We start from the raw sequence: 26,355 nt of genomic DNA on the forward strand, positions 1-26,355 counted from the left end.
GAACTAGCTGCCAGGATTGCAGAGGTACATCATACATACAACATTTGCCTTGCAATAAATACTTCACAACATTCTTTAATATATTAACAGAGTTTTCCTCAAACAGTATAAAATACACCATATTATTTGCCATTTCACATATGATAAAACCAGAGAAGAAGTTAAAATTATTTTTCATAAGGTCATTTAGGCAGTAGGAATAGACACGACATTTTGGGAACCATTACACAGCATAGTGCATACAGCTAATAATGAGATTCACACATTTCAATATCTCTGGGAGTAATTTTAAGTTCTCATAACACATAATGTTAATACATGAAGTTACAGATGTACTGGTTAACTTGATCTTTTCATATTGTTTCCAGCAATCTTATTAACATTTGTTCTTCAAATATATATATATATATATATATATATATATATATATATATATATATATATATTTAAAGTACACATGCATTTAGGCATATATATATGTATATATAAAACATAACAACAGGAAAGTAACTTCTTCATGTTAACACAGGTATTACATGGCAAAACAGGGTTTCAAGCTTAAAGAGTCTAACGCCAAAACATAAATGTTAATCATGCAGTTCTAGTGACTTTTTGAAAAAATAAAAGAAACGTTTTCCTTATTTTTGAAATGTGTTGAATGTTAGGGCCCGGCACAATGGCCTAGAGGCTAAATTCCTTGCCTTGAACGTGCTGGGATCCCATGGGCACCGGTTCTAATCCTGGCGGCCCCACTCCCCATCCAGCTCCTTGTTTGTGGCCTGGAAAGGCAGTCAAGGAGAGCCCAAAAATTTGGGACCCTGCACTCGCATGTGTGACCTGGAGGAGCCCCTGGCTCCTGGCTTCGGATCGGTGCAGTACCAGCATTGTGGTCACTTGGGGAGTAAATCATCAGACGGAAGATCTTTCTCTCTGTCTCTCCCCCTCTCTGTATATCTGACTTTGCAATAAAAATAAATAAATCTTTAAAAAAACATATTGTGTATTAGGTAAAACTATAAAGAAACATAGTAAAAGTCAATTATCAATTTTGCACGAGTGTATGTTTGAGAGCTTAAACACATGTGAAATCTGGGTCTGGGAGTGGGCCTTGTGGGGAAACTTGGGAAACTCCCCTGGTCGGCCATAGCTCCCACTGGTGAACCTGTGATTCAGGCCAGGGTATTGATCAGGATGAGAAGGTAGCTCCACCCATTGGCAAGTCTGTGGGTCAGTTCTGGAAGGGGGCACATTGGACAGGGCTAAAACCACCTTAGCTCTCCGGCATGTGCAAGAGCCAGGCTGGAGAGCAGGTCATGCTGAACTAGGCTATTACATCTACTGGTTTGCATGAGCCAGGAATTGGAGCAGACTGGACGGGGCTAGGCTGCAGAACCCACCAGCGATAGTTGGGACTGGGGGGAGGACTGGACAGATTAGGCTTCAGATGGCAAAGGCCAAGATAGGGGATGGGCTACATTGAGCTGGGTCAGAGTAACCACTGGCATACATAGAATGTGTGGCTGGGAACACGCCTGGTTGAAGAGCTAAAGGGAACCCCTGGTTGGGTTGCGATTTTCATCTGTGAGCACAGGAGCCAGATTGGGACAGCGTTCTAGGCTGAACATGACTGCAGTATCCTTTGGCATGGGAGTGTACTAGGTTGGGTTATGCCAGAATGGGCAAGACTCCATCACCCATTGGTGCTTGTGAGAGCCAGGGTGGGTATGGGATGGGCTGGGCTAGGTTTTGGCACCTGCTGAATCACAACAGAGTTATATCTGAGTGTTGACCAGGTGTGGCTAGGTTGTAACACTCAACAGTAGGAATTGCAACAGGTGCATGCTGGTTTGGCAAGGCCTAGGTTTCTGCCAGGACAGGAGGTAGACTACGACAGTCTGGGCCAAGGGCCCACTGGTATGTGTGAGTTCTACCATTGGGAGGAGGTCTGATAGAGGAAGATGGGGAACTCCTTTGTCAAGATGTAATCCATGCAGGTGAACACAAGAACCATGGCTGGGAGCAGCCCAGACCAGGCCAGATTACAGTACCTGCCAGCATATGTTTGCTTCAGGACTAGGAATAGGCCAGACTGGGCCAGTTCATAACCCCACTGGCAGATCTGAGAATCAAAGTGGAATAGAGAATAGGCCGAGTCAAACTAGAACATCAGCTAGCCCACATTAGGGACAGGACTGTTGGGTTTCTCGGATGGGTTGGGCTGTTGTTGGTACCCACCAGCATGAGCTAGAACTGGGGACAGGTCATGTCAGGCCAGGTTACAACACCTGCCATCAAATGCCGAGGTGAGGCAGACCATGCTAGACTGGGTCACAGCACCCACCAGCACACATGAGACCAAGAGGGGACTGGGGAAGGATGTGAGCCCAGCAGGGAGATGGCAGGGACCTCTCATGCTTGGCCACTGCTTCTACATGTAAGCCTGAGTACTGGAACCAGGGGCAGACCAGGCCAGGTAGCACTGCAACAAATACCTGTTGGCCTGCATGTGAGCTGGGTTGGATAGATACCCAGGCTGGGCTCACCAACTGCATCCAGTGGTACATGTGTAAGCCAGAGTAGGTTCAGGCTTGTTGGGCTTTGCCGCAACTTCAGCAGGCAAATTCTGGGATGGGAGCAGGTTCTGTCAGACTTGTCTTCAGAACCACCCGATGACTGCAAGATCTGGGAACACCTCTCTGATGGGCTACAACTACCACTGGTGAGCATGAGAATCAGGGCTGCGGGCAGACCTGGCTAGACAGGTGGTAGCGCCATCCAGGATGAGGATGGGCTGGATACTGGAGTCAGTTGGGCTGAGCTAGCCTGAAGCACTCATTGATGTGAACAAAAGCTGAATGGGATGTGGGACAGACTGGGCCAGCCTGCTTCATGTATTGTCAAGGATAAAAACCAGTAATGGGACTTGGCAAGGCAGGGGCTATTGAGGGCCACCCCAACTAGGCTACAGTTCCTGCTGATGTATTTGATGGCCAAAGTATGTGGTGGTCAGGGTTGGGCTGGGCCACAATATCCACTGGTTTACACAAGAGACGGAATTTGAGGTAGAAGCAACCCAACAATTACAACTACCAGAATGTGTGTATGTTGCCATAGGTCAGAGACTGAGTCAGATCCCATGCTGGCAATCACACGTAAGAGTCAGATCTGGGATCATTTCTGAGGAGGTGTCTGTGGGAATCCTCTCAGTAGAACTGTTGGACTCAGAACTCTAACCACGAGCAGCTTCACAGGACCTGTGGTCTGAACATGGAGTGCATGTGTCAGACTTGAACCTCCTAAGTGGCTTTGATGAAAGCAGTGGATGGCATGCCGAGAAGGACATGTTGGATATGACAGTTCTTTTGAGCTTGAAGAGGGTGTCCGGTACAATAACAGAGGAAGGAGACTAGAACAATTTGCTCAGCTACCCCAGCCAAGAGTTGACAGCCACTATCAGGGCAAATGGAGATTCTGGGATGAACTGTGTCAGCAGATAGACCTTGAAAGAATTTCCTCATTCTTGGTTTGGTGAGATTGACAGCATTTCAGAACTATCAAAACCACTTTAACAGGACCCTTGGAGCAGGCCCCACATCAGAGACCCTGGAATGGCATTGGGTGGCCATTTCCCATCGCCAGGTACTAAGTCAACAGGGAGTGTGTCTGTGGCTTCTACACTAATTTCCTCCCTTCTCCCAGATACAAGAGGGAGAGGGGTGAAGATTTGAAAAAAAATGGTCTCATCCTAGTCAACTATGTAAACACCATCATAAAATGAAAAATGACATCAAATAAATGAGACATCCAAAAAGAACAAACCATTTTTGGTTTTCAAACAGATTTTCAACCTAAGAGGAAGAAACAAATGAGATAAAATGAGATAAAAGTTAAGGTTAGCAAAAACCATTCACATAGCCAATGCATAAACATGAAACCATATACAAAGGTACTTTATAAAGTTTGCAGAATGAGGGATTAAGATGAGAAGCTATTTCAGTGCAAATTTTTTCAGTCAATGCAGTTTTAAAAACTAATTTTCAATGAAATTTGGAAGAATCATCAAATGCCTGAATTTTAAAATCGTTTTGGTCTAAACTAAGCTTATTCTTTTTTTTTTTACACCATTTTTTAAATTATATTGTTGACAATCTTTACATAGTTAATTATGGTAAAAAGGTTCAGGGGGATAGGGAAGTGGGTAAGACTATTATGTCCATAGTGTTTCCTTCATGTATCTGAGGTAAAGGTGGATATTCAGGGAGAAACCCCACCCAGTTTCCCACCCACCCCAGGTCCCAGATGTAGGGCATGCTCCAAGGTTCTTGCTCAAGTGGTTTTAATAGTTCACCAGTTATGAATCACTGCCAGTTTCACCACTCCCAGCTCGGTCAGTTCGTTGAAGAATCCACTGATTGACATAGTCCATCATAGAGTCTTCATTTGCCCAGTATTTTGCTGCCAACATATAGCTGAGGTGGTTGATTGACTTGTTCTGTCTTCTGTCTTTTCTTGGTTAGGGTTCTGAGTCCAACATTTCAATTGGGGAGATCCCTAAAGAAACTTTGAGGTATTCCCACACCAGATTCCTGCATGTTCTAGCAAGCACAGGGCCTGGTACAGTCCATCACCCCGATCAGCTGGTGGTTGCAATTGCTGGGTTGGTTCTGTGTTCAGTCCCGACTTCCACTGGAACCAATGGGTGTTGCAGTCCAGCCTGGCTCTGCCCAGCACATAGTCGGCCCTCACATCAACCAGTGGCAGCTGCAGCCTAGTCGGAGAGACCCACAATAACCCCCACCAGGTCCGCCCCCTACCCTGGCCTGCCAGTATGTATAGCAGACTAGTCCAGTCTGTCCCACATCCCATTTGACTCTCATACTTGTCAATGGGTATTAAAGTTTAGTTCCATTTAACCAGCTCAGCTATCCAGCCCTCACTGATGCTGTTGAGTGCCTCTCTGTCTAGCCACCCCAGCCCCCATCCTAGTTTTCATGCCCTCCCGTGGGAGTAGTAACCCAAGAGGGGGGAACCCACTATTTCCCTCCCAGGTCTCTCTCAGTCCCAGTTTATGCACTCTTTGGGTGGTTCTGTGATTTGACTTGACAGAATTAGCCCCCAGTGCCAGCTTCGGCCAGCTGATGCTGTGGCTAAGCCCTAACAACCCTCACCCACTCTAATTTATGCTTGCACCAGTAGGAATAATCAGCCCAGCTGGCTTTTCCCTGATCTAGTCCACATGTGACACAAGGTGTTGTAGCCCTGCTTAGTCTGGCCTGTCCCCATCCCAGCCCATGCTCTCCAGTGGGAGTAGCTGTCTGGCAAGGGGACCAGCCCTTAATCCTCATGTCGGCTCTGCCCCCTCCCTTCCTTCCTGGTTCTCACATGTGCTGGTTGGGTGCTGCAGTCACATCCAGTACAGGCAACCTTACCCTGACATTCCATATTGTGCACTGTTTTTTGTCACGACCAAACCCGGCTCATCCCACACTCTGTTCTGGTGTTCGGATTTGCCAGTGGATGACAGCCTGCTCTGCCCCCGACCCATGCCAAATGTATGCCAGTGGGAAAATTTCCATGGCCTGTTCTGGTCCATTTCCTATTGTGTTTCTTGCGCTTACCTGCAGAGACTGTGTCCTGCCAGAGGAGTTGCCCAGGCATCTCCATCAGAACCTCTCCCAATGCCAGATTTTGCGCATGCCAGGGTGTCCTTGAGCCAGCCCTACTCAGTTCACCTCCTGTCCTAGCAGGAACAGTGGCTTTTCTTGGCTGGCTTTCACCCCATTCTGGTTCTTGTTGTTGGATGTTTCAGCCCAGCCATGGCTCGTCCATACCCACATACAGCACACACATGGCTCAGTAGGGGATTGGGACCTAGCCTAGTCAGTCCCACATCTATCCTGGTTCTCCAGGAAACCAGACAGTGTTGGGGTCTGGTCTGGCCTGGTGCATCCAATCCCATTCCACATTAGTGCCACGGGAGACTACAACTGTTTCCTAGTTAGAACGTAGCCCCCATTCCAGCACAAGCGCCCATTGGTGGGAACCTCAACCCAGTTAGGGTGTCCCCTTAGCTCCCCAACCAGGCCCGCTCCCAGCCACAGATCACGTGCATGCCAGTGGCTGCTCTGACTCAGCTAGGCCCAGTCCCTCACTTGTCCCGGCCTCTGCCCCAGACACTGTGGCTTAGCGTCCCCAACTCACGCAGACCAGTAGGTGCAAGAGCCTAGCTCGGCATGATCTGTGCTCTATGCTGGCTTCTAGTTTTGCTTGTAGGCTAAGGTTTGCTCAGTCTTGCCCAGTACATCCCGTTCCATTACCTATTTACACATTAGCCAACTGTTGGAGCTACTTTGCCCAGCTTGTCCGACCCCCAGGTCTGGACCACATGTTCACCAGTGGGAGCTATGACTCCCCAGGAGAGTTTCCCAAGTTCCTCCACCTGACCCACTCCCAGACCCAGTTCTCATACATGCCAATGGGTTTTAGGCCAGTGCCCGGCGTACTCTGGCCTTCCATTTGGCCTTATATGAGCTGGTAAATGTTGCAGCCTGGCCCACCCCACACCCTATTCAGGATGCACATTTGGGTGCTGCTGCCTTGACAAGTCCAGACTGTTGCGGGTTCCTTTACCTGTGATTGATGGCAGGCTCCTTAGTCACACCTAGCTTAATCCAAAACCACCCAAACTCTTGGGCTTACCAGTGGGGCTAGACTTTCCACAGGGTGTGGCCCACACATCCCCCACAGAATCCACCCCCGGATATGGCTCTCGAGTGCTAGTTAATGTTATGGCCCTGCCTAATGTGACCAGTCTCCTGATCCATCATCATGTCAGGTAAAAGAATATCCTGCTGGACAAGTCCTGAGCCTTAGCTTTTGCATGAACTGGTGTTCACTGATCAGCATTGTTAAGTGATTGCAAGTTCTTTAAAGGAAGAGTTACTGCCTTTGGGAATCTTTAGGATTGACTCAGATCCCACAAACACAGTGGGTTCAACCCGGAGCTACCTAAGCAGTGATTCAGACAACCAATACTCCACAGCTCCCCGGCCGGGCGACCAGCAGGCAGAGCCTGGCGCCAAATGGCACACTGGTTGCCCGGGGACAGCTCACCACCTGCACATGGTGGCTGGAGTCGGGATCCGAGCAAGACGCCCCATCTTGGAGCCCACCAACAGCCTCCCGGCTGCTGGAAATTTAAATCCCCAGGCCCAAGGTCGCACCCCTCCCCAATCCCATTCACCGCCCAATGAGGGCGATGAGTGGGCCCCAGACCTACCCAGTCACGGAGACTTCGCCCCTCGGTGTACTCACCCCGAAGGAAGCAGCCCCTGAACCCAGGCAGGCCCGGGGACAGCTCACCACATGCACACGGTGGCTGGAGTTGGGATCTGAGCAGGACGCCCCATCCTGGAGCCCACTAAGCTTATTCTTAAATTCCAATTTCCATTATTTTTAAAGTACTCTGTTACTAATAAAGCAAGTGAAATATTATTGAAGCCCTTGATGGGTAGTTCATTTACTTTGCTGAAACAATGCTGTTAAATAACGCCAGAATTCCTTACTTAAAAGCTCTATTATGTAATATTCATATTTATGTTAAATGTTTTATAAATCAAACACAGAATACGCCATCACACATTCAGGCATTCTCACATTGTTTGAGAATACCAAAAATATTTCAGGTGCTACCAAGTAACTGGTCACTCTAATTGAAATGCTTAATAATTTCAGTCAACATCAATGCTGGGTTCAGAATGCATTATTCTGTTTGGAAACACACTTGTCAGTTTCCTCTGACTTTGGGTAACCTAATGTGTTTCACTTGCTAAAACATACAGCCCTATATCTGGATATTCACAGCTCAAATCAGTGTGAATTTATGGATGAAGAAATGCATACATATACAAGCAGTGTGAGAAGAATTTGCAAGAGGTATAGGGAGAAGGATGCTACTAGAATTCATACACATTGTAACGGTAAGATGTACACTGTTGTCCGAGCACTCATCACACTGCTGGATTTGGTGTCACGTATCATCATCAAGAACAGGTGTTGGAATCACTTATACCTCATTCATCAAGAGGCTGCTGCAGTGTTAACATATGCTGTGATAGTGCTAATCGTGTTTGTTTTCCAGTCAACATTGATCTGTTCTTCTTCATGCCAGAGAGATAAATGTTAGATGAAGGAAACAAACTGGAGCAGCATATCATTATTTAATCACTCAGGCTTCTCTGCTGCCTTTCTCATCCCCTAGTTAAATCCCCATACTTGAGACTTATACGGCCCCAAAGGTTCCAAATGCAAGATTGAAACATTTAAATGTGTAGAGAGATTATTTTTACAAGAATTATACTTGGCATTAATTTATTAAACAACTCGTGGTTACAACCTTAAACTCTGATATTGGTTTTATGCAATTGATTTAATTGTTGATCAGTTCATCAGTGGCATTCAGCCTAACAGACTATTTGGGGATCAGGATTTCAAGACAATTAAATTTGAATCATAGACAGCCAACCTGCTGTTCTATTGGTAAAATATAAGATTAGGACAGAATGGTTAGTGTTTTAGGAAAACCAAGGAGCATATAATCAAACTTCTAATGTTTGATGATTGAAAATATTCTGATGAATGAAAAGACTTAAGTATAGAACTTCCCTTCTCCAGAATAGCTGAGATTTTCCATAAATATGTCACTTCACTTCAGGGTCTTAATTTGCAATTTGGGGTTCAACTATTATTTCTGAAATAGGTTTTCTAATATAGTTAAAGACAGTTTCCGCTAAACCATTTTCAGTTTTTCTATGAGCTTTAAAAATAACTATTGAGAAGATTTTTATAAAGTAAATTTACATTGATCAAAATATTAATTTCACTCACATACATTGCATTTGTGTAAATGTGATTATTATTTATACCCTTAGTCAATCCTCCTGGGGAAGAGTGTTTTTTACTTACTATTTGTTTAGTTCTTTATTTCTTAGAGGGTTAAGGTTGTGATTGTAAAGTAATTTGGACGTCATTATAAAAGCTAACAGAAAAATAAGAAAGGAATGAGGAACATGAGTGTGAGAAGAATGGGAAAGTATAGAATGGGAAATACCATTATGCTCTGAAAGTATATGTTTAATAAATATTAAACTTGCACCTTTTAGATACACATTTTAAAAATATAAAAGATAAATATTAACATAAATATGAGCATTTTTAAATATAAGCATAAACCTTTGAAGGTGTACAGCCAACTCATTCGGCAACAAGAATCTCTTACTATTCGTTTTGAACTTTGGTTTATTGTGTGAGTGCGTGGATCCACACTGAGAGACGGATGGAATCTTCTGTCTCATTTACTATTTTGGGGACTTATTCATTGTGCTATTTTCCCCTTTGGTTTTGGCTCTTATTCCATTCTTTGTGGTTTTGGCATTGAACTTTCAGCCTCTCACTGTGGCCAATTTAGTATCTATTTACTCTTTCTGCTCTTCCGGTGTACTGGTGTAACTTATTTTTGAGTTGGAGAACCGTTTCTTTGATAAATGCTTACTATACGGAACTTTTGTTTTGCTGGTAACTTCTTCCCAGCTTGCTCTTTCTTTTATAACATACATACACTAGAAAGCTCATTCTTAAAAAAATGTATGTTTATTTTAATTTCCTACTCTTAAATATGACTGGAATTTTAAAAAGTAACTTCTGTTCATTATTATTCAAATGTGAAATAAATCACTTAGCAAAATTTTATTCTAGATGCACATTCACATTCATGATTGGAATTCTGCTATATGACTGATTTGTCAGACAGAAAACTTGGAATTAATTATTTGGATTGAAATTCTAGTTCCTCCCTTACTAACTCTTTATATATCTGTGTATTATTTAAATTTCCTGTGCCTCTCATTATTTAAATAATGATATTATAACTTATTCAAAGATGTTTTAAACATTTAGTTAATAAATAAATTGCACTTGAAACTTTATAAGTTTGCTAATAAAAGTCTAAACTTTGAATTTTCTGGTTCATTATTATAGTCCATTTTCCTAAGATTTTACCATTGTATGTGAATGTGAATACTTACAAAACGATACGTGTATACTCAGATGTTACAGTGTCTTGAAACATAACCATTTAGGACTCCAAAATAGAAGGAGTCTTCAAGAATTTGTTTTAAACTTTCAAAAAAACTATGCATACAATTTAAAAATGTTTTCAACAAATAAACTTATCTTTAATTGCAATACCCATTTAGTTTTTAAAATATGCACATGGTTTCCTATGGTGTCTTGGTCAACGCTTTGCACACTTGAGCCTGGCTCTCATGTCTCTGCCCTCTTAGAGACGTGAGTTGGACTTAAATACTCTCGGTGCTCTCAAAAAAGGATCACTTCTGCCTTTGGGAATGAAAAGGGCAGTGATTAAGAAACTTAACATATCGTGTTTCTGAGTCCCTATTGTCCTACAGAGGATCCAGTAGGAGATTTCAAGCATACAGAAGAGTGTCCATCAAAAGCCACAAGGACAGGATGAGTTCAGTGGTGATGAATTGGTAAGCACTCTCTCCCAACACAATGAGATATTAAAAAATAAACAAAAAACAAAACCTAAGCTAATTGGGTTTATGTAATTCTTATATAATGAGTTTGTCCAGAGAAGCTTAAATTTGGTAACATAGTGACACCTATCATAATCTTTAGATAAGTTAAAATACCAGTATAGGGCCCCTGCATGAGAGCGTAGTGGCTCAAGTCCTTGCCCTGAACACGCCAGGATCCCATATTGGTGACGGTTCGAATCCCGACGCTCCACTTTCCATCCAGCTCCCTGCTTGTGGCCTGGGAAAGCAGTGGAGGATGGCACAAAGCCTTTGGACCTTGCACGCAAGTGGGAAACCCGGAAGAGGCTCCTGGCTTCAAATTGGCTCAGCTCCAGCTGCTGCGGATGCTTGGAGAGTGAATCATCGGATGGAAGATCTTCCTCTCTGTCTCTCCTCTCTGTACATCTGCCTTTCCAATAAAAACAAATAAATCTTTTAAAAAAACCCAGTATAATTGATAGTCAGTTACTCCCTGCAGGACAACCATTCCCAAATTAAACTGAATAATGCACTATTTGTGCTTCATACCATTTCTGATTAACACCTCAGGAGAAAGAGCTCTACTGAAATTCAATGAAAAAATGAGTTGTGTCACTAGGTTAAGAATGAACCATTCTCTCCCATGGTTCTTAAATTGTATCAAAATTCCCTGCCTTTGCAATCTTAGCATAGACTAAATCTTGGCATAATAACCTTGACTCCTTCAATTATCATGCACTACAAAAACAATAATTAATAACTACAGTAATTTTAGTCCCTGGGTACTTTTCCTGTTATTTTGAAAATGCATTTACCATCATAAATCTGTAATCCCTTGGCAAGCACAAAACCCTGAGTTGTTAGTGCTCAATAATCTATAGTTGACCCTTACTGAGTAGTTTATTCTCTAGTGAGTGGGAGGAAAATTACATGTAGTTTCTCTTTGATTACCAAGATCTTTATATGGACCAGATGCTGACCATGAGACTATAATGTTCCAGGTTTTATTTTTCTGTTTGCTTCTGCAGTTACATTCAGACTCACTTCCATGACCATATTCCACACTTTAGTATTAGGCTGGTATTCAAAAAGCACGGACTTTCCTATAAGGTATGGGCCTATTAAAACAAACATAGTTGGGCTAGCACCATGGCGTGGCAGTTTGAGCCTACAGTATCATTGTCTTAAAACAGATTGTAACTTTTTTCTCATTTATATTGCATGATTGTTATTCATCTTATCTGAAAATCCCTTTATCTTCTCTAGTATATTTTATACTTAGAATCTATATAACACCCTGCTGCATGATCCCCTTCATAGTGTACAGTCACTCTTTTAGGGAAAGCACCAAACCTTCCAACAAATGTCATAGAAAACAAAGGTGGCAGTATTGAGGTAAGTTCACCTATGCTATCTCTGTTTCTACTGCCAATATCTGCCAGTGAGGTAGTGCAGATTTTCCCACAATAGAGGAAAGGAGGAATTTTTGACTTCTTCTGCCACATGTGCTACACATTACAAACGTATCTTTTAGCAATCAGATGGTAGTACGTGATGGCATTGCTCCTCAAGGAAAAATGAATTAGATTAAAATGGAGAAAACATTTATTTTCCATAAAAAAATGGAAATGGGAGAAAAATTCAGATTTTATCTTCTGATAATTTTTCTACCAATTATGAACTGTAAATTATTAGAATGCACAAAAACTATGTACAAACCTCTACCGACAAGCAACACATCCAATGACCTCAAACTAGCACATAATACTGATTTGCTATAGAAGGCAAATTAATACACTTAGAAATACTTGATGCAGTAGCATATCACATATTAAATCAAACAAAGTTTTAGGGTTGCAAACACATTAACAGTATCACAGAAGACTTGAAGAAATGAAACAGACTAATTCAGAAGGAAAATCATCATTATTCAAGATAATGGAGCTAAGGAACTTCAGAAAACAAGAAAAACTGAGCAGGAATCCAGAATACAGGAAATGCTAACAGATAAATGTAACATGATTGCTTTGAATATCAGTTAATAATCTATACTGTTATTTTATTTTCAAAGATAAAAAACATGAGTTAGCAAGTGCCTAGTAAATAACTGAAAAGGAATATTGTGTTTTCAAAAAGTGTTTTTCTAGAACCCAGTGTTATTGTAAATGTGTTAAGTCATCATTTGTAATATCTGGCATCCCAAATGGGTGCAGGTTTGCATTCAGCTGCACAACTTCTGAAACAGCTCCTTGCTAATGCAACTGGGAAAGCAGTAAAAGATGGACAAATCCTTCTGTCTCTGCACCCAGGTGGGAGACTGACTCAAACTCTTGGCTCCTGGATTTGGTCTGGCCCAGCCTTGGCTGGTACAGCCATTTGAAGAGTTGAACCAGCAGACAATCTCTCTCATACATGAAAAAAATAATTAAACTCTCCAAAGAATTTTTTTGTTTGTTTTTTTTAAAAGATTTCTTCATTTTATTACAAAGTCAGATATACAGAGAGGAGGAGAGACAGAGAGGAAGATCCTCCGTCCGATGATTCACTCCCCAAGTGAGCCGCAACTGTCGGTGCTATGCCGATCCGATGCCGGGAACCAGGAACCTCTTCCAGGTCTCCCACACGGGCACAGGGTCCCAATGCATTGGGCCATCCTCAACTGCTTTCCCAGGCCACAAGCAGGGAGCTGGATGGGAAGTGGAGCTGCCGGGATTAGAAGCGGCGCCCATATGGGATCCCGGGGCGTTCAAGGCGAGGACTTTAGCCACTAGGCCACGCCGCCGGGCCCTCCAAAGAATTTTTTAAAGTTTTTTTTTTTAAATATTTTTGAGAGGAAGGAATTTTTATCAGTAAATATTAAAATAAATGTGTCTTGTTACTAATCCACTCCCATATTTCTAAATTGTCATTAGTGTGGGAAGACATTTATTTCCTAGCTAGTCATTTCCATTTTTCCATTGATAGCTAAGGTAAATGAGAAATTTTGATATAAATCAAGATCCCTTAGATGTGTTTGGTAGAACCTGTAACTTCCAAAGACCAGAGGAAGACAAGGATCAAGTGAAGAGGAAGGTGATGAAGAAACACATACATATATGTTTATATTTGTTGTGTGTGTGTGTGTATACAGGAAGCCAGGGAAATGGTGTGAAAGCATGGGAACAGAAGAGACAAAAAAGTACGGAAACCAGCAGTGTTTTTCAAACAGCAGTTTCTGACAGATCTTACTATTTTAATACTTGTGTGGAATACTGGGACATCTCTATAACATCAATTACAATTCTAAATATTTTTAACTGTATTCTCAAGATAAGCAAAATATTTAAAGCCTAAGTTTAATTAAATAAAATATGTGTCTGAGATTTAATTTTCCTGCAAAATACATGAAATGCATGTTTAGGATTAGCAGTAGTAAAACAATACTTTAAAATGTTATACTTAAATTTATTTTCTCACTTCCCTATGTATTAGTGTAAGTATTAAATGTTAGACATATTGAACTAGACCACAGAAAATTCCATACACTAGCAAGAGGACAATTCAAAAATTATTTTGCTTATTTATTGCCTATTAGTTTCAACTTTCTTGCAGTTTGAAATGACTGATACATTGCAGATTTTATTGTATTTTTTCTGTTTTGTTATAATACCTTATGCCTCCGAAATAACATATCATGATTTCTTTGATGCTGCTGTTAATCTCTTTTCCTAAAGCTTTTCTTTAGAGAGGATGGGACAACCCATTTAAAATTAATCTCAAGAAAAAAAAGTTAAAAGCAAAAACAAGAGCAGAGCCAAAAATAACGTAAGCAGGTCCTCCTGCACTCTGTGTTCCTTAAGTGTTCTGCCAGGGCACTCTCAGTGTGTATATTCAATTACTATCATGGGATTGTAAATTACGTGACACATTCTGAGTGTTCTGAAGTCCACGGGGGAAATGAAAGAGATGCTGCAATGATTTCCATTTGCTCACCGACTCCAACTACCAACTCCAACTATCAACGGATCTCATTTGATTGGATTTTGCTCTTGAAAGATTTGAATAAAGATTATCTGTAAGTATATGGTATGCTTTCATACAGTTTTTCAGTTTAGTGTGTAAGGTTCACTATATGGCCACTGCATTAATTATCACCAGTTAACATTATTACAATCTTCCTGTTTTTCTAGGTAACTCTTGCTAAGGATTCTGCAGCCTTGTCTCCGCTTGGGGAGTACATTTTGGGCTTTGGGGAATTATAGCTTGCAAAATCTTGGAGAGAAGGGAGTTAAAGAAGATGCTGTCATCAGGACCAAGGGTAATGTAAAGGCAGCCGTCAGCTTCGCTGATGAGATTTCTTGATTTGTCTCTAAGAACGCTATTAGGACCCAGCTGTTTGATTGCCTCTTCCATCCCAAGACCACAGGGAACACTTCTGCAGCTACCATTTGGTGTAAAACATTACTTTGGTCCTAATTTGACAACCCATGAGTCACAAATCTAACACTTCTAGGACATACAAGCTTTGGGTTGAAACATTTAACACAGACATTAAATTATATTTTACATATATGTTCAAAAATTGCCTTGTGTTAAATTGAGTCTTTCTGAGAGACATTTTAGTCTTTGTTTTACATAAAATTCGTTACTTCCATAACTGATGATGAAATGCCAAAATGGAGCCAAAACACTTGAAACTCTCATATTTGAGGACTTTCAAAGCCTTGGATGGATTTGTTCACAGATTTATTACATTGTGCTATGGTTCAGCATCAGATTAATTCTGATTAAGCAGTAAATTAAAATCCCAGTTTCCTATCCATGAATTTAAACTTTCCTTCATCTCAGGAGAGTCACAAACACCTCAAGAATGTTACCACTCATGACATCTTTGGTTTTACTGGAGTGCTATTTAAGTATTCCTGTGTGCAAAGCAGGAATAATTTAATGAAATTGTTCATCAGAAGGAGCAGACATAAATTATCATGACTCAGATCTCAACTATCCCTCTGCCTATTCTTCTATGTCACTGTCACTTTATTTTTTAAATAAATCTTTTTCAAATGAAAGAAAACAAAAAAATTTATACTTCCTTGGTTGAAGGTGTAATGATGTCTAATTATACTAATTGAATTAGGAAGCAGTTTGTAAAATATGCATGATTTATATTTACTTCAAGCATTACTAATATTAACTATTAGTGACAAAATCTTCCTTTAATATTTAAAGAACATATCAGTAAACAGATTTCTCTCACTCATCCCAATCACTGAGACGTGCTTAGCGGTTCCCCATTTTCCTCTAGATACCAGAATTAAGAAAATAATCAGCCACCACAAAAGCATGTTACTATCGTAATGTATTCTTGTATTTCAGTTCTCTTATAGAATAAAATTGGTTTTTCATTTTTCTGATATTGTATTTTCTGATATTGTATTTTCTGATATTCTGTTTCATAGTTGAATTTTTTCAACATGATATTCTTCCATCTTTAGTTAAAAAAGTGGAACACTACTACAACATTCAATTTTTTTTGAAAGTGTGATATTCAATTTTATAAACTGTATATAAATCTAATTTCAAACTTTTCAGTATGAAAACATTCTTGAGTATCTAAACTTTCCATTTTGAACTTCCATTAAAGTGACAGCTAAATGTATTTTAGTTCTTGGGTTAAAAATATGTCATAGAATAAGGGCAAACTTCACCATGAAAAATATATCATAAAACGTCACAACTGTTACCGAATTAAGAACTCAAAAGAAAACACAAAAACAATTTCAGAATGTTACTCTCATTAATTATGTACCAAATATGTTTCATTTGGATTACTCATTTCACATTATTTATCTTATTTAGTCTTCTTTGTACTTAATCATGTATTCAGGATTTCATTTTCAAATTAATACAAAATTAGATTAAAAACCATGTATTTTGATATTATCTTTCTAAATATGTGTATGATTTTGAAATTTGAATCAATATTTTAGAGTAGATGAAGCTTTTATTGAAAATTAAACCTAGAGAAATCATTCAAAACTAAATTGATATATTCAAATATTATAGCACTTACAATATTTATGCATGGACTTTTCAAACAGTTCATAAAGTGGCGGCAGAGATCATTTGAAATGATCACATATATTTAGTACTCTGATGAAAAAGAGATTATAATAACACTTTCTGAAATATTAAACATTTCATTAAATGATTGAATCTTCGGTTCCTTCCAACGGACTAGTTAACACTGTTCCTATTTTTGTTTATTTCAGCTACCTGGCAGTTCCTGCCAAAACCTTTAAGTTTAAATGTTGAGACTAAATCAATCTAGATTTGAAAGTCTGTTTTACTATCTCTTGTTTATGTTGATAATTGGGCTATTAACTTTCCAAATCCACTTTTTTTACATGAAAATGTAATTTTTGGAATCCTCATGCTTATGTGTGACTTCCAAACAAGAGAAAGAGCATGGAAATAGCAACACTATTTTCCTCCAGGCTGGTCATTCACAAACACATTATGAAAATCACTTTAACAAATAAAGAAATCATAAATTCTCATCTCCTTGTGGAAACTCGAGTATATTTACAGTAGTTGGAGTGACAGAAAGACGAGGCACCATTCCCTCAACCAACTCGATAAATACAGGGACTGTAGGGTGATGACTTTCATTGTCTTTTACTTAAGGAAACCACTGACATCTGAAGTGGCCAAGATATAGTTGCTCATCTCCCTAGAATGCACATCCACTAGTACTGCCTTACAGTAGTGAAAAATGACACTTTTCTGACATGTTTCACAAACCTTTTTTCCTTCCTATATGTGAAGATCAATACTCGGGACTCAGCAGGCAACCTTTGGCCTCCAAGATTCTGCAGAGAATTGTATGTACCCTACAGAGTTAGATATTCACATCTGTGGGCCATGACTACCTGGGTGAAGAAACAAAGCATTGATTCTTTTGAAACAACAATCGTTTTGCAAAATTATCATAGTATGTTCTATATACAGTTATCTGGAGTCTATCTTCAAGATAAAACATGGGACTCTATCAATATATTTCTTCTTTTCGAACTATCTATTATTCCTCAAATCTTCCACCCAACCAATCAATGCCTTCAGATTTCTCCACAATCAAAAGGCTGTTAACCTCATCCGCAACTGGTGCTTTAAATAACTAAGCACATGATAACTGCAAACATAATGTCTAAAAATTGAGGCAGTGTTTTTTAAAAACACCTGAATTATTAGAATCCACAATTTTTAAAATGTCTTTCAGGGGAAAATTCTCCAGATTTCTAAAAATCTATTTATTCCTGATGGATACAAATTTCTATTAGATATATTTAGAAAGTCAAGCATGAAAATAACATAAGTACATTTATGAATATATTTAATAGAATAGTACTAAACATATTAAATTTTCTAGAGATACATACTGACCGACAATTAAGCACTGCACAAATCACCCACCAGGTGCAACAGTAGGGAAAATAATATAGACATGTGAAATATTTTGATTCATTGAATTCTGTAGCGGAAAGCTATATTAAAATTTATGTATTTGCAAACAACATCACTCTGATGTCCTCGAGACACACATATAAACACACACTCTCAATGGACTCCATATACTGCTCCATACTAATTACAAACATACTTGTATTTACCAAGTAAGAAGTCATTAGCATTAGATTAAATTAGTGGATTCCATATTAATCTTGCATCATTTTTTTCAGTGATATAAAACAGTGCAAGTCTGGAGAGACATTAATTTGTTCGTAATTAAAGTTTTGCTTAAGAACATGTGCTATTGTTTCCCTCTGAAAACTAAAAGTGCTCTCAAAAGTCTGTCAATTGTGAAACACACACAAGAACAACGTATGAAATACTTTTTAAAGAAGAGAGAGTGACAGTGGTAATTTGGAAGAAATCAGATTTGTAGTTTTATCATCAACAAATAAAATTTAAATTTTGTTTGGTACTGTTCTGTAGCTTTCAAACAGGACTTTCAAGTGATGGTCACATTTTACTGTTGACTCCAAAAGAACTGACGCTTCAATTACAGTTGGTGCTAGTATTTAAAATATTATCTTACTTTAATTTTATGTATTTTAGAGACAGCTAGACAAAGGCAGAGATCTTCCATTCATTGATTAACTCTCCAAATTTCCACAAGGTTAGGACTGAAAAAACTGAAGCCAAGAGCTCATGAATCAGTCGATATTCCTTAAATGGTCAGAGGGATCTAAGAACATCAGCTATCATGTGTTCTCTGTTAGGGTACACATTAACAAGAGCTGGGAACAAAGTCTGGTCGGAGCTTGAACCCTGACATTCCAAATAGGATTCCACAATGCCAATTGAAGTCTATAACACCAAAGGCCTGCCCCTACCTATGACTTTTTGAATACATATGTGTATATTTTAATCTATAAATATCTTAATATTCCTACAATATTTGCTTATTTTAGTTCTTAATTCTGTCTTTTCATAGTTATTTTTACTTCCTACTTAACAGATGTGTCTATAGTATGGGATTCCAGAATAATATAAACTAATACAAACTCCCAACTATCACAGTTTATATCATCTAATGAATATACAAGTTGTTTTAATGGCATGTTTTAAAATAAATTTCTGTTTTCTGGTTATGTAGATAACTGTATGATTGTCTTTATATGAATGGATGGTAGATAAAATGTTTAACATCTTGCACTATATATATTGCTATCATTTGACTTATCACAATGAGATACAGGCGATAACTGTACATCGAAATATAAACACATGTATACCTACATGTATGCATACCATATACACATACTTCCATACACATACTCAAATGACACACAGAGGAGCACTTATTGTTCATTTAACTGAGTTGTTCTCTATCTAAAAAGGGAGCAAAAAAGTTGTAGTCTCACTTCTTTTACATGCATAAAAATAGTTTAGTAAGCTATGCTTTCATCACATGCCATTACCTTCTCTGTTATTAACCTCAACCAGTGCAGAACCGTTGTATCCCTTACATGTATTGACAAGGATTTCTAGCAATTCCTCCTAATTTGATCTTTATTTTTCTACTGCTTATTCTTGACTAAACATCTAACACATATTATTATAAAGGAAATCATATCATATCACTTTCTTACAAAAACGTGTTGTGATGTATCAACTGACTCACAATAAAAACCAAGTCCTTCGTGTAGCTGATAAACCTAAGACATCACTGCATTACATCTTTTACCTATTATTCTTCCTTTTGCTTCTTTGATTACACCAATCCCTCCCCTTTGAGTTTTCCCCAGTATAGCAAGATCACGCTTCTAATCAAATCTAATCTCTTTCTTTCTAAGCTTTCTTTCTAATCTATCTATCTTTCTTTCTTCCTTCCTTCCTTTCTCTTTCTTTCTCTCTGTTTTTATTTCTTCCTTCCTTCCTTTTGTTTTCACTCTCTCTCTTTCTGTTTCTCTTTCTTTCTCTCTTTCCTTCCTTCCTTATTTTTCATGATACAGTTTCATAGTTTCAGGGATTTCACCTTCCACCCTTCCCATTCTGGTTCTGGTGTAATGAATCAACTGGCTAATCCTCCTTTGGTAAGTGCCAGGATCCCACATGGGCACAGATCTGTGACCCAAATGCTTCACTTCCCATTCATCTCCCTACTTATGGGAAAGCCCTGCCAGATACATAGAGAAAAAATTATGGAACATTCTACTAATAATGGTTGTGAAAATATTATCAATGCTTTTCCCTTGTTTTTCTTTCTTGTCCTTGAAAACCTTTGGTAACATAAATTTTGGAATACACTTGACAGTTAAAGAGACTTCACTCTATGTCACATGAAATCTGTTGCTTTTGATCAAAACAATATAATCCCCTTCATTACATTCAACTTGAGCTATTTTTACAGTTCATTTGTAAGCACTGCTGAGATGTAACATACAAAACAAATGTCATTAGAAATAATTTATAATGCAGAAAAAAGTAAGGAATGATTAGTTCTCTGAACTATGAGGGTGGTAAGCTGTGACATTTCTGTGTCTTGATGTGTTGATGCATGCACACATATCCTGCGGCTGCATTCGGACAGACTTTACAAGGTTCAGAGAAGACACATCTTTTCAAAATTTACACTAAAATGTTGTTGAACTATATAAGCAGTAGGAGTGATTCTTGCATATGGGTTATTACTAATGACTGTTACAATGAAAGCATATAAACAAATAAAAACAACTAATTTTCCTATTTTAGAAAAATGAATATGCAATCTGAGATAATTTAAACATCTGTATGAATATGTGTTTATAATGACTGCACTTGATTTATGAGAATAAAACTAAAATGAAGATTACAGGATAGTTCCTATTCAGAATCATTTTAACGACAGAGGTCTATATGATGAATATGTTAAGAATATTAACTATGAAAAGATATGCTTTCATATCTTTTCATACCTTTTCAGCACCCACCAGCTACAACAAATAAGGATGACCATAAAAGAAGTAACATTAACCAAACCCCAAATGTATATTCATTTCATAGCAATGCTCCCATATTTTATTCATCAGTCTTCACTTCAGGGTGGTATTATTTTCCTCTATTAAACCAAAGGAATAATGACTTGGAAGGTAATCAATCAGTTTATCTAAATATTTAAAAATAGGCACATTTTCTTAACCCATTTACATTCACTACATATTGGTATACTGTAAGGCTACCATTTGCATGTACTTATATTCTTCAATTCCTACAGAATGAGATGAACCCAACCAATATTTTAACATGCTTTCAATTGTGTACCAAGGGAATTCAAATCCCAAATGAGAACCAACCTGAAAGAATTTAGGAGCTGAAATTGAATGCTTCAGTCTAAGTGCAGTGGAACCAATAATGCAGATATAAGACCATATAAATAAGAGCTACTTAGATTCAGCTGGCAGATTTTAAAATAGGCTGTGGAGAAAGAATTCAAGAGTATCATCTAGGCTTTGTACTTGAATAAATACTGAATTAGAAATAGTCAAAGGAGAGAAGGTTTTGGGAACAGGTGATGAGTTCAAATTTGGTTATAGAAGATAACTTCAGAGCAGGCATAATAAAAGAGACAGGGGAATTCATGCCAAGCAGAGAAGAAAAATAATGGTTAATCACCAAGTTAGCTGCATAGCGAGAAAAACCTACAGCTTGTATAATGAAGGTTATGTCATTAAATACATAATTTAAGTAAAGTTTCAATTACTTCCAATCAACTTTTTAAGTCAGCTGTGCCTTAATTCAGTCTCACCTGAAATTTATATGGACTAGGGGTTTTTAAATGTCATCCAAGGACCAGAGAGATTGCTGGAGGGCTGGATAAACAATTATTTAAATATCACACTTTGGAAATAATAACTTTGAATGACTTGATTGCTTTAGCAGCATGAATACTCACTTAAACGTAATATATTACTACTATCCTGAAACGGTTAGTAAGCTAAATAGTGCAGTTAGGCTTGTAACTTCATTTTGCCCACCTGCCAAGAGTCAACTTCTGTCACCATCTTGGTATGACATATGACTACCTGCCAACTGTTTCTTTCATTGGGTAGTTTTGAAATTAGACTACCACCAACCAGTCTGTTTATCAAGTAGAAACTCTTCCTTGCACTCCAAGTTCAGAGAAATCCCAGAGCTTTTTTGTGGGGAGCCATGCAGTTGGGTCGGATGGCATGGGTGTGTGATGAGCACTGCTCCTTGGTTAGCAAGGCTACGAGGAGTTTCTAGCAGCAAGGCAAGGCCCGGCGGAATGTCTCTGGTCACCTCATTGCTGCCTCACCCCATTGTATGGACACTCAATTACCTCTTTGATGTTTCATAGAATTCTCCTGAGGGTGTTGTTGTTGTTTTTCTGCTAATGGGAAGTGATTCCTGTAACTAGTATGACACCTCAAATTGACCAATCATGTTATGATAAAAACATCTTTAGCGACGTAAGGCTATGACACACAGCTAAAAGTATACAATAGTACAATTGAGCCCACAATATCTCCAAACCTCTTGTTATGTGCCCACTTTTGTCCTGGAATTTGCCTTAGTATAAGTAATGTTTTCCTTAAGAAATGGCTTGATAATATCTTGCAATTGATGACAATCATGGAGGTACAAAGAGTTTGTTTACCATGCGCCTCAAACTGTTACAACACATGATATGATGTATTCTAGTTTCTCACCACAGGAAGCAAAAGTATATGTGGCATCTTCTGAAGGGAAACAAATGTGAACCCCCCCTCAAAATGGCTTAAAATCTCTATCTTATATTGGCACTTATGTTTAGGGAAAGAAAACAGTTTATAAAAACTTTTGTCTTATATTGGCACTTATATTTAGGGAAAGAAAACAGGTTATATAGATAAAAGGAAGTTTCTTGTAAAGGCCCTCTGCAGATTGGCTGTGCTGCCTTGATCCCTTTCACTTCCCTTTAACAAAAGAACAAAAAACAATTGAATCAGCACTAGGTGAAGGTGACAGTAATTAATGCATGACTTGATTATAAGATTTAGCAAAGAACCTATGTTATATGCTTTTATAAGATCCTTTCATTTATAATCTTTTAATTCTGTACTCTTAATATTTTAATCAATCTTAGTTTGTGTTTAGTAGAAATTGATTTTGAGTATAAGATTAATTTTGAGTATAAGTAAACTACTTCTCACTATGTAACTGCATGTGCTGCCAACCGTGGAATTCCTGGCTTCAGCCAGGTGACTGCAGGTTTCAATGAGTAATGGTTTGCCAAAAATGTTTTCTTTAAAGTAAATAATATTTTAGGATTGTTTTTTGCATTTTCTTAACCATGATGTAAAAATGAAACAATTGGATATTGTGCAAAAGTTTGTGATGATTTGTATATAAATAAAGAAGACAACTTTTCTGAGTTGTCCATTATGAGCATCAAGCCATAGTGGTCCGTGTCTTATCTCTTCTTCTTATCATCTCGCCGATCCACGCATCCTTTGCAAGCTCTCAGTCAGCCACAGCAGGTCTTTGGCACTTTTTACCTACAACTAGCCAGCCTTGTGATACAATAATTTTCTGAAATTTCATGGTGCATAAGTTTTTGTTCACTGTAAATTATAGGAGATCATTTTTTTCTATATTTGTAAAAAAATAATCCAAGTGCAATGCTTTTTGTCTTTTTAATAACTTATTCTCCGATTTAATTTTCCTAACAGGTATCTGCTTGCATTTCATTGCTTCTTGTGTTAAATCAATAGTTTTGTCACAGTGGAAATAATATGTTATCCCATATCCTCATTTTCCTCAGTGAATACTGATGGAATGAAAAAGATCCAGCAGACATTTTAAACTAAATGTCACAAATACACACCCTGAACAAAGCCTTTCTATGGTACAAGAGAAAGAAGCTAACCCACAGTGTTGAATCAGAAACAGTAGAAAGGACAAAGGCTCAGAGATTGCTACTTGGGAAGAGCTGTGTCTTCACTTTCATCTAAAATGAGATTCAAGACTGTCTTTGGGGTCTGGCAGCATGGCCTAGCAGCTAAAGTCCTCGCCTTGAACGCCCCAGGATCCCATATGGGCACCGGTTCTAATCCCAGCAGCTCCACTTCCCATCCCTGCTTGTGGCCTGGGAAAGCAGTTGAGGACGGCCCAAAGATTTGGGACCCTGCTCCCGCGTGGGAGACCCAGAAGAGGTTCCTGGTTCCTGGCTTCGGATTGGCGCAGCACCGGCCATTGTGCTCACTTGGGGAGTGAATCATCGGATGGAAGATCTTCCTCTCTGTCTCTCCTCTCTGTATATCTGACTTTGTAATAAAAGTAAATAAATCTTAAAAAAAAAAAAGACTGTCTTTGAATATTTCAACTATGACAGCAACTTTCCCAGCCTAGTGGGCCAATTATTAGTACTTTTGTGTTTAAACTACTTTAAGTTAAACCTCTTCTGCTAAATCTAAGATTTCTAATCAGAACACCAAGTGAGTGTAATTTGGAATTCCAAAGTTGGATTAGTATTAATAGTAATTGGTAAAATATGCATTGGGTATTCAGTAAAATAGTCCAGGTAAAGTTTTTATCCATTTTAAAATATAACTCATTTAATTATTATAATTCCCTATAAGGAATCTTGTCACACTATTTAATAAAGAGACTGTGACTCATAGTATATAATTGCTCCAAGGGAACAACAATGAAGGATGAAGTTTGGGGGTTTATACCTTTTAGTTCCAAAATCAAGATGGCTATTTGTGATTATACACCTCTCCTCTCTCCTGATATGAACTGAATTCTGATTCAGCCATTTAATAGCTAAGTGATGTGACTCCTGAAACTTGTGTTATTGTTCATTTTTAATAGAGAGATATAATTTCCTACTGTGAACATCAGCACAGTGGAAGAAAGAGCTAATGCTTATGCAAGGATTTTTAAAACTGCACAGCATTAAAGAAAAGTCACTTTATATTATAAAATTATGAACTACATTAAGACTTTGATAACTTTAAATATTATTAAATCAGCACATAATTTAATCAACATAATTCAGTCAATAATATCCCAGAGAAGTAGATACAAGAGTCAATTCATGTCAGGAAGCATCATTTAATCCAGGATAAATAATTAACCCTAGTGAATAAAATCTGCTTTTCTTTAATAACATTACTGATACTGATTAATAAGATTCATGTACATCTCAGTATTAGTGTAAATTTTCAAAAGTATTTTTCATTCTTACCTTGTTTAGCACATTTCAGTGTCTTGGAAAATGAAAGATATTTATTTTCCACTGTTAATGGCAATCTACCACTATTATGAAAGTTTTATTAATACTGACTCAAGATGGTAAACTTTTATGCAATTTAATGTGAAGATCAATATCATGAACAGGGAATAGTTATACAAATTTTAATTTGCACCCCATCCCTTTGCCTACCTTTGAAGAATGATTAATGTCTCAGAATGAGCAAGCATTACATTTCAATGAAATTAAATGAAGTAGTCACTACACAGGCCACATTACACATCTAAACCTTTTTTCTTTCACTAGTACTATATAAATGTGTATTCATGTGTTTAATAGTTCTTAGCAAGTCTGGCACTAAGACATGTTCTTCATGCATTTATATTTCAGATTCATGTTTATTGTTATTTATGTCGGCAGATTCTTGGCAACAGAGTATAGCAACTGATGGTACAGTGAGCAAGCAAATCCCCACTGTTAATAAATATTATGAATTAGTCACTCCTCTAAAAATTATATTTATAATTAATACTTAAAATACTACTATGATTTAGAGATGACTTGAATTTATGGAAATTTTCTTTTTGTGTGAATCATATACTGAATCAGTTACTCTAGCAATGTAATGTTTTATGTGGGTCGTAAAAATGTTAGAATTAGACCAACATCACTAATAATATTAAATTTATCTAAATATTACAAACAGTCCAAGGAAGACAGTCCAAATAAATGAGACAACTGGAAAATACCATATTAGGAAAATAACATATTAGGATACATGTCGACAAGCAGAATGATAACATCCAACTACGTGATTAAATGTAGGTTATATGAATTCACATGGTGATAAATTTGATTTCCATAAAAGTCTAAAGCAGTTTTAAAAGAGTTTACCTAAGCCAATTTCTTATTTCCAATAACATTTCTCAGATATAACCCCTTCCACATTTATATACTTCACAGAGGCCTATTTTACGAGAACACATAATCAGCAAAATAAAAGGTAACATAAAATGGGAAAAAATTATGATTTGTTTTAGTAGTGTGTTAATGAGC

General features: G+C 38.2%; 1 long non-coding RNA gene across 1 annotated transcript in view; it reads right to left on the bottom strand.

Moving 5' to 3' along the window:
* The window catches only part of LOC131479909 (uncharacterized), a 341,735-nt gene that overhangs the window by 164,130 nt on the left and 151,250 nt on the right, over positions 1–26,355 (bottom strand). The gene's annotated exons all lie outside the window — the stretch shown is intronic.

The sequence above is a fragment of the Ochotona princeps genome, chromosome 3 (genome assembly GCF_030435755.1).
Source record: "Ochotona princeps isolate mOchPri1 chromosome 3, mOchPri1.hap1, whole genome shotgun sequence".
Classification (NCBI taxonomy): Eukaryota; Metazoa; Chordata; class Mammalia; order Lagomorpha; family Ochotonidae; genus Ochotona; species Ochotona princeps.